Source organism: Cebus imitator, unplaced genomic scaffold, assembly GCF_001604975.1.
Source record: "Cebus imitator isolate Cc_AM_T3 unplaced genomic scaffold, Cebus_imitator-1.0 Scaffold195, whole genome shotgun sequence".
NCBI classification, from domain to species: domain Eukaryota; kingdom Metazoa; phylum Chordata; class Mammalia; order Primates; family Cebidae; genus Cebus; species Cebus imitator.
The window spans coordinates 635721-645082 of record NW_016107510.1 but is presented as its reverse complement, the minus strand read 5'-3'; positions in this window follow the sequence as shown (position 1 = coordinate 645082).

Here is a 9362-nt window from a genome sequence, read left to right as displayed (position 1 = left end):
AAAAAAAAAAAAAAAAAAAAAAAAACCTGAAACTTACCTTCAGTCTATTTTATTGTTTACAATACTTTCTATATATTTTATGTATATTCTTTTAAATATGGAAGAGGAAGTATCTGGGTAAAGGAACATGCTTGTAGCTAGCCAGAGGCCTAAATAAATAAATACTAGTTGGGGAAAAACATTGAGGCCTCAATTGGTAAGAAAGACCTGGGTTCTATGTAAACTCTGCCACTTATATCTGAGTAATACTGGTGGAAGTTATTAACCTCTCTGAGTAACAGTCTCCTCATCTATAAAACCCACAAAGACATAATACATATTCATGGATTAGTTATGAGGATTAATTGAGAAAAGGGTGTATTTTTAAAACCTGGCATCATGCTGCTGCTTGACAAATGTCAATTCTATTTCCTCCTGCATGAGTTTTTTTTTTAACTTTGTTTTTACCCAGTGACTGACAGAAGTCACAGGATCAGACCTAAGAGATAGCTTTCAAAGAAACCCTGACAGATTCATGTCCAACTATGCCCACGCTGAGTTTTAAGACAAAATTCATCCCTAACAGAGCAGAGTATTGGAAACACAGAGATTCATAATATACGTTCTAATTCCTAAAGACCTTATGACAGTATCTTGAACTTTACATACCCAAGTTGTTTTAGCTGTCTTGATAACATTTTGGATAATAAATAATTGGAAATAAGCTTGTCAAAGACTCAACTCCACCACATGCGCTGGGAAGATTGACTATCTTTTTTATGATATTGTTGTCACTATTGTTAATATAGCTAAAGTTAACTTGGCAATAAAAGAGAAAAATATGTCTTAAAATTAATTTATCCTCACAATCAAAAATTGATGAGAACCCATACATGGCCTAAAGAGAAAGTCTTAAATTTCCAATGATAGAGATACTGTCATAGATCTTTCAGTCATCGGCTTTTCATTGTTTAATTCCACAATGAAGATTGATACTTTGGGCCAAAGCAAGAGTATTTATTTGCCTCTTTAATATACTGGGAACTCCATCATTACTGGCTTTTAGGGTGTTCATGCTCATTGGTTAAACAAAGAGGCTGTGAAGATAAAGTAAGAATCACTCCATTTCCTAAGCAATATCATGAGCTGCTAAAATGGAATTGTTCATCCATTCTTCCATTCAATAATTTAAGAAATAATAAGCACTTAATATGTTCCAGGCATTGTGCTATGGACTCTAAGAAAATCAGAAAGACCCTCAGTGAGCTCACATTCTAGAGCAATTCTCTAAATTAGAATTTCTCCACAAAGTTTTACTATTGACATTTGGGGCTGAATGACTGTATTGCAGGGTGTGTCCTGTACACCACAGGACATCCTGGCCTCTACCCACTAGTGCTAGTGGCACCTCCCTTCCCAGTTTTGACAATAAAAAGTTTCTCAAGATATTGACAATATCCCTTAGGAGAGATTTGGGAACAAAATGGCCCTGGTTGAGAACCAGTGGTCCAGACCTACATAACAATGAGTAAAATAAGTAACTGCAGTCAGTGGAAGCTCCCTGTACTATTCTTGGTCTAGGCCACCAAAATTCAAAAATGAATCCTAGGCTATTTTTGGTTTCCAGAAAAGTTGATGACATTAACTCCCTAACAGAATTCAGATGAAGTCTCTCTCTCTCTCTCTCTCTCTCCCTCTCTCTCTCTCTCTCTCTCTCACACACACACACACACAGAGAGAGAGAGAGAGAGAAATTTGAGCCTTTCCCAAGAAACCTATTATTTTTCGAAAAAAAATTAGTATTACAGAGTCAATTGCCTAGGAGGCTTTGATATCTACCAGGTCCAATAATGAATCCAATAATGATGCCAGTTTAGGCATCATTGTTGCCTACAGTATGGCTTTTGTAGGAGGCATCACAGAAGACCAGGTATACTGTGATCACTGGAGAAATTGTTTTATTCACACATACAATTCTATAATGATCTAATACATATCTCTTACTGGATTCAGGAAGTTTTACATGACTTAAAATATGTTATTAATTACCTGAAACGAAAACAAACTAAAACAAAACAAAAGATAAAAGGCCTTGAGAAAATTCCTTCATCATTTAGAATCATTTAAATTTGAGATATACCATGTATAGCAACTGGTAGTCATATCTGGAGTGTTGAGTTAGGAAAAATTCTAAGATCCCACATGTTGGTGGGAAAGAGTGTCAGGTTTGGTGAGTGATGTCTACTCTATCCACTGAATGCAGAAATAGAAATGCATGTACCTGGTATTTGCCATCCTTGATCCAGATACCATTTTCAGTCGTAGTTCCTGTATTGGTCTGTTTACATGCTGCTGATAAAGAAATATCAGAGTCTGGGCAGTTGATAAAGAAAAAGAGGTATAATGAACTCACACTTCCACATGGCTGGGGAGGCCTCACAATCATGGTAGAAAGCGAAAGACATCATCTTACAAGAAAGAATGAGAGATCCAAGCGAAAAGGGAAACTCTTATAAAATTTTCAGATCCCTTGAGACTTATTCACTACCATGAGAAGAGTATTGCAGAAATTGCCCTCACGATTCAATTATCTCACATCGGGTCCCTCCCACAATACGTGGGAATTATGGGAGCTACAATTCAGAGATTTGGGTGGGAATACAGCCAAACCATATCAGTGCCTATTATTCACATGGATTGGATAACTCCATGAATGAAGTCTATGAATGAACTTGCTATATTCATTTCTGTCCAGCTCCTCAATACTATAAATATGATCTTACTTGTTTCTATTCAACAATTTGTAGGACTGTGTTTTTTCTAATATGTTATATGAGGAACAAGTAAAAACTAAAGTTCAAATGTATACACAAAACCATTTTGAATCCTGATTAATTTTATATGTCAAGAAAATGATTAGGAGTAACATAAGGCTTCTCTCAGGATATACTGATTGTTTTTCCATTTTTTGTTTTATACACAGATATAATCTGGGGTCATGGATACATTCCATCAATATGAATTCTAGGTTCTTCTAGGTTAACAGCATTTTATTAAAGTCTGTATTTCTCCTCTTACATTTACATATTTACCTTTTAATTTATTCATTTAGCAAATGTTTATCTAAGGCCATCAATATACAGGTAAGATGCCAGATAATAATTGAGTCAGACATAAACCTTTCCCTTAAGGTTCTTAAAATTTAGCAGAAGATATAACAAATTTGCATAACCAATTATAAAGTTACAAAAGGTGAAATTACAAATGCCATTGCAGAAAATTAAAAAAAAAAAAAAAGACAATTGCAGGAAGACCCAAGAGATAGAGATTTATTTCCAAGTTGGAAGTCAATAAGGAGATTGCCTTGAGTGGGCCTTGAAGTATTGGTGGAATAACAGGCATGCTAGGAAACAAAGAAGGCACTAGTGAAAGCACAGAATGAGGAACTTTTGGGATGTAGATAGAAAATCGCAAGCAGTTCTGTATGAATGGAAAGCAGTAAAAAAAAAGAAGTAGCCAGAAATAAATTTGGAAAGACAGTCTAAAATCAAAGTAGGTAGACATGATCTATTAATGATGAAATTCCAATCATATTTAATAAAAGAAAGATTTGGGTCATAACCTCCTTTTTAATTTATGGCTCATGAATATGATTCAATTGTTAGAAGAATGGGCTGCTTGCCCACTTACCAAAGGAAACAGGCAGTATCCCTTATGCTAATGATAGTTTTATTTTTATTTTTATTTTTTTTTGAGACGGAGTTTTGCTCTTGTTTCCCAGGCTGGAGTGCAATGGCGCAGTCTCAGCTCACTGCAAGCTCTGCCTCCGGGGTTCAAGCGATTCTCCTGCCTTAGCCTCCTAAGTAGCTGGGATTACAGGCATGCGCCAAGTTTTATTTTTTATAAACTGGGAGGGGCCTTTAAAAAAGAAGACATTCTTTGGCTAGTTACTGGAAACTCCTTTTAAACAATACTAGAAATCATTTTATTTGGCATTCATTATTTCATATTTAAGTGCAGAGTTAAATGTTAAGTTAAAGAGTTATACACACAGGAAGGTTTTTCAACCATTGGAAAGACATTTGCAATCTGCTCTTGCAAAATGTTGGAGCCATTAAGACAAAAGTGTACTCTAACTCGTATTCTTCAGGGAATAAACAGGTGATTCTATGACTCAAACAACTAAAAGATAATAGTGGTAATAACTAGTATGATTGAGAGCCTACTATGTGGAGACGTTCTATAAAGCCCTATTTGATTATTCATTCTGAAAATGTTAATGAAGCATCTCTGATGTAGAGGATGTGGTACTAAGCACTGGAGACAGAGTCAGCAAAGGCAGGCAGGTTTCTACTTCCACAGAGCTCAGAGTCCCCTAGAGGAATTAATCAAATGACCACTGTAATAATGTATACAGTTGTCCCCTCTTTTCCAAGGAGGATAAGTTCCAAAAACCCCAGTGGAGATCTGAAATAATAGATAGAAGCAAATCACACACACACACACACACACACACACACACACGCACACTTAAATATATAGATATTATTTTTTTCCTATTTTCCTATTTCCTATTTTTTTCCATGGATACATACATATCTGTGTTAAAGTTTAATTTAAAAATTAGGCACAATTTTTAAAAATTAGACTAATAACAGTAACCAATAATGAAATTATTATTGCTAAAGCATTATTAAGTAAAATAAGAGTAACTTGAACAAGAAGCTCTGCAGTATCACAACCAGCTGATCTGATAACCCAGATGCCTATGAAGAGACTCCTGTGCGGGGAGCATATGTAGCATGGATATGCCGGACAAAAAGAGGGTTCTCATCTTGAGCAGGGTGAAGTGGGATGGTGTGAGATTTCATCATGCTATGAAGAACAGCGGGCAATTTAAAGCTTATGAATTGTTTATTTCTGGAATTTTTTTATTTAATATTTTCAAAATGTGGTTCGCCGTGGATAACTGAGACTGCAGAAAGTGAAACCGCAGATAAGCGGGGGAGTACCTTAATTACAAATTGATAACAGAGTTCTAAAGGGGTAACAAGGTACTGAGAAAACACATTAAAAATGAAACTGACACAGGCTGTGAGATAAAGGCTGAATCATGCAGGTCCCTAAATGAAAATGGGGTGGGCGGAGGCAAAAGCATTCGATCAAAGGGAACACAAAAACTCTGAGGCAGTAGGGAGCATGGTGTGTTTGAAGAATGCAAAGAAAGCCAATGAGTTGGAAAGCCGAAAGAGATGGGTGGGGAGAGAATGAATGATGAGACAAGTGCGTTAGGTAAGGTGGGACAAAGCATAGATTTGCGTACATACCTATGATCAAAGAGAAAATAGTGAAAGGTTTAAAGTTGTGAGTTTAGAAGGGAACTTGATCATATTTTCACTGTGAGAATGTTATTTTCACTGCAATATGGAAATGAAGAGAAAGAACGCCAAGGTACAGGAATAAATCCTTTTTTGAAGGCTATTACAATAATCTAGGCAAGAGTTGAGAATCTGTAGTAACAGGGGTATAGGAGACCCAAAGAGAAAAGACAGAAAGAGGTAGGTGGCTCTGATAGATATGTAGGTGGCAGCACCGGCAGAATCTAGGGATGGGAAAGACAGAGAAGGTGAAAGAAGTGTTTGGATATGGTATAGGTTCTAGAATACAAAATTGGATTGATGGTAGTTCCGGTAATTGCCTAAGACACAAGAAACAGTGGAATGGATCTAATTTCCCAGGAAAAGAGCAATTATCACCTCAAAGTCCCCTCTGATATAATGCAGTTGTTAAGTCCATTTTACAGGTGAAGAAACTGAGAATTAAATGAGGGAAATCTCCTTAGTTTGTCTTTTTTATAAATGACAAAGTGAGAATTGGATCATAGGTCTAAATGACTTTAAAGCCTGTATCCTTGAGGTTTTCTTTTCTTTTCCTTTTATTTCTTTTCTTTTTCTTCTTAGATTAAAATAGTGAGTTCTGGTTTAAGGTGCAGAACTCTGGGAACTCAACCAATTACTTGTCTAAATTCTTGAGCAGACAAAAACTCCCTTTTGAAAAAAACATGTGTATGTATGTGTGGGCAGTTGGGGGGGGTGTCTTTCCCATCCCTGGATTTACTTCTATGTGAAAGAAGAATAACTTGCCACTGTTTTTTACTCATATATAATGTTGCAATAACTGCCATTTTGCATAACTCTTTATTCCTATTTAGGATTTTATATAGGTGCCATATCACAGTCGACTTCTGATTTAATATTCTGGTGTGTTCTCGAAAGACCAGCAATCTTTATCATATCACTGCTGCTTGTCAAGGGGAAGGCTGTCTTTTTACATTAAACATGCAGTCAATGGGATAAACCAACATTTAGTAGTACAACTGTAACGCCAACTACCAGTAGCATTTTTATAAGATCTAAATGACTCAAAAAGTGAAGCAGTACCTGACACATAGTAAGTACTCAATAAACACTAGGTATTATTCATAGTTATTTATAGGATCTGTGTCTTGCTCACTTCTAGCTTGTGTCTTTGTTGAAATTATCTCCCCTCCCAGAATTGCTTCATTTTTCTCCATCAATCCAAGCTCATCTCTTCATTTAAAGCTTAGTGTAGGACTCACTACTTCAGAATGAAAGCCCTGCAAAAAAAAATTTTTTGGTGGGAGAGGAAATTATTAATCCATTTGATAAATACATTTCTATCCCTGTTCTAGGTACTGAGTGCCTCGGTCAACAAAACAAAGTTCTTGATGTCACAGATTTTACTTACATTTTAGTGAGGAAAGACAGTCACTAGACCAATAAATATATAAATACATAACATGCCATTTGCCATGCAGGGTAAATGCTAATTAAAAATTAAACAAAGTAAGATCTCACTATTATTTAACATTTAAGTAGACAACCAAATGAAGCAACAGGGTAAGAAAAGAAGAGAAAAGGATGATGGAGTGCACTTTGTCTGTTCAAGGAAGATCAAGGTAGTTGATGTGATTAAAGTAATATGAAAGAGAAGAAAAGACTGGAAATGAGGTCAAGGATTCAGGGAGAGCCAGATGGTATGCCAAGGGAAGGACATTAAAAGTTATTCTGGGTAAGATGGGAAGCTGCTGGAGTATATAAAGAAAGGAGTGATATGATGTGACTTGGGTTTCACATTTAAAACAAAATCACTCTGTCTGCTGTGTGGATAATAGACAGTAGCTCAGGGTAAGAGTGTAGACAAGGGGTCCATTCCAGGGAAGACATGGTTTTGCATTATTCTAGAGTGATGGCATTGGGAGGAGTGAGAGATGACCAGATCCTGGAAGATCTATCTAGTGGATGTGACTTGTTAAATAGTTGAGATGTAGGGTGTGAAACAAAGAAAAATATCATGAATGACACCAAGGTTTTGGATCTAAGAAGCTGAAAGAATGGAGCAGCCATTTACTGAGGTGGAAAAGATTGAGAGAGCTGCAAGTTTGGGAAGAAAAAGACAAGTCCAGTTTGGACATATTAGGATGGAGTTGGCTATTAGAAATGGATGTGGAGATGTCCAAAAGGCGGCTGGATAGAAATGGCAAGAATTCAGGGAGAAGTCAGGGCTAAAAGTATAAATTGGGGCATCGTCCTTCCAGACATGGCATTCATAGCCAAGGGACTGAATGAGATCACCTAGAATGAACATGGATCAGGAAGGAATTCCAAGGGCTGGGTCCTGGGGCACTTCAGCATGCAGAATTGGGAAGAGAAGAGGTGAGAAGACTGAAGTAGGAACAGAACTGAGAGAGTGGTGTCCCAGAGAACATATTTCAAGGAGGAAGGAGCAATTATTTAGCAAATGCTGGTGATGACAAAAGAAATGAAAAGTTTTAGCACCAAGTGTCTCAAATTTTGTCATTTTTCTACCTTATTTTTTCACCAGTTTTTAAAGAACCTGTCTCAAGGTTTACATCCAGCAGGCAATGAGCCAGATCTTACCCACAAGTATGTTTTGTTTGGCCACCACAGACTTTGTTTTTAAAAAATTGAATTTGACCTGAAGTTTTCTTTTTCAGTTGTGTCTCTGCCAGGTTTTGGTATCAGGATGATGTTGGTCTCATAAAATGAGTTAGGGAGGATTCCCTCTTTTTGTATTGTGTGGAATGGAATAGTTTCAGAAGGAATGGTACCAGCTCCTCTTTGTACGTCTGGTAGAATTCGGCTGTCTAGACCTGGACTTTTTTTGTTTGGTAGGTTATTAATTGCTACCTCCACTTCAGACCTTGTTATTGGTCTATTCAGGGATTCAACTTCTTCCTGGTTTAGTCTTGGGAGGGTGTAGCTGTCCAGGAATTTGTTCATTTCTTCGAGATTTACTGGTTTATGTGCATAGAGGTGTTTGTAGTCATCTCTGATGGTAGCTTGTATTTCTGTGGAATCGGTGGTGATATCCCCTTTATCATTTTGTATTGCATCTATTTGATTCTTCTCGCTTTTCTTTTTTATTAGTCTGGCTAGTGGTCTGTCTGTTTTGTTGATCTTTTCAAAAAAGCAAGCTCCTGGATTTATTGATTTTTTGAAGGGTTTTTTGTGTCTCTATCTCCTTCAGTTCTGCTCTGATCTTAGTTATTTCTTGTCTTCTGCTAGCTTTTGAATTTGTTTGATCTTGCTCCTCTAGCTCTTTCAATTTTTTTAATAGGGTGTCAATTTTAGTTATTTCCTCACTTCTCATATGGGCATTTAGTGCTATAAGTTTCCCACTAGACACCGTTCTAAATGTGTCCCAGAGATTCTGGTACATTGTGTCTTCGTTCTCATTGGTTTCGAAGAACATCTTTATTTCTGCCTGCATTTCATTGTTTATCCAGTCGTCATTCAGGAAGAAAACTTCAGGCCAATTTCCATAATGAACATTGATGCAAAAATCTTTAATAAGATACTGGCAAACCAAATGCAACAGTACATCAAAAAGCTTATCCATCAAGATCAAGTAGGCTTCATCCTGGGGATGCAAGGCTGGTTCAACATACACAAATCTACAAATGTAATTCATCACATAAACAGAACCAAAGACAAAAACCACATGTTCATCTCAATAGATGCAGAGAAGGCCTTCAACAAAATTCAACAACCTTTATGCTAAAAACTCGTAACAAACTAGGTGTCAATAAAACTTATATCAAAATAATAAAAGCTATTTACAACAAACCCACAGCCAATATCATACTGAATGGGCAAAAACTGGAAGCATTCCCTTTGAAAACTGGCACCAGACAAGGGTAGCCTCTCTCACAATTCCTATTCAATATAATATTGGAAGTTCTAGCCAGAACAATCAGGAAAGAAAAAGAAATAAAGGGCATTCAATTAGGAAAAGAGGAAGTCAAATTGTCTTTATTTGCAGATGACATGATTATATAT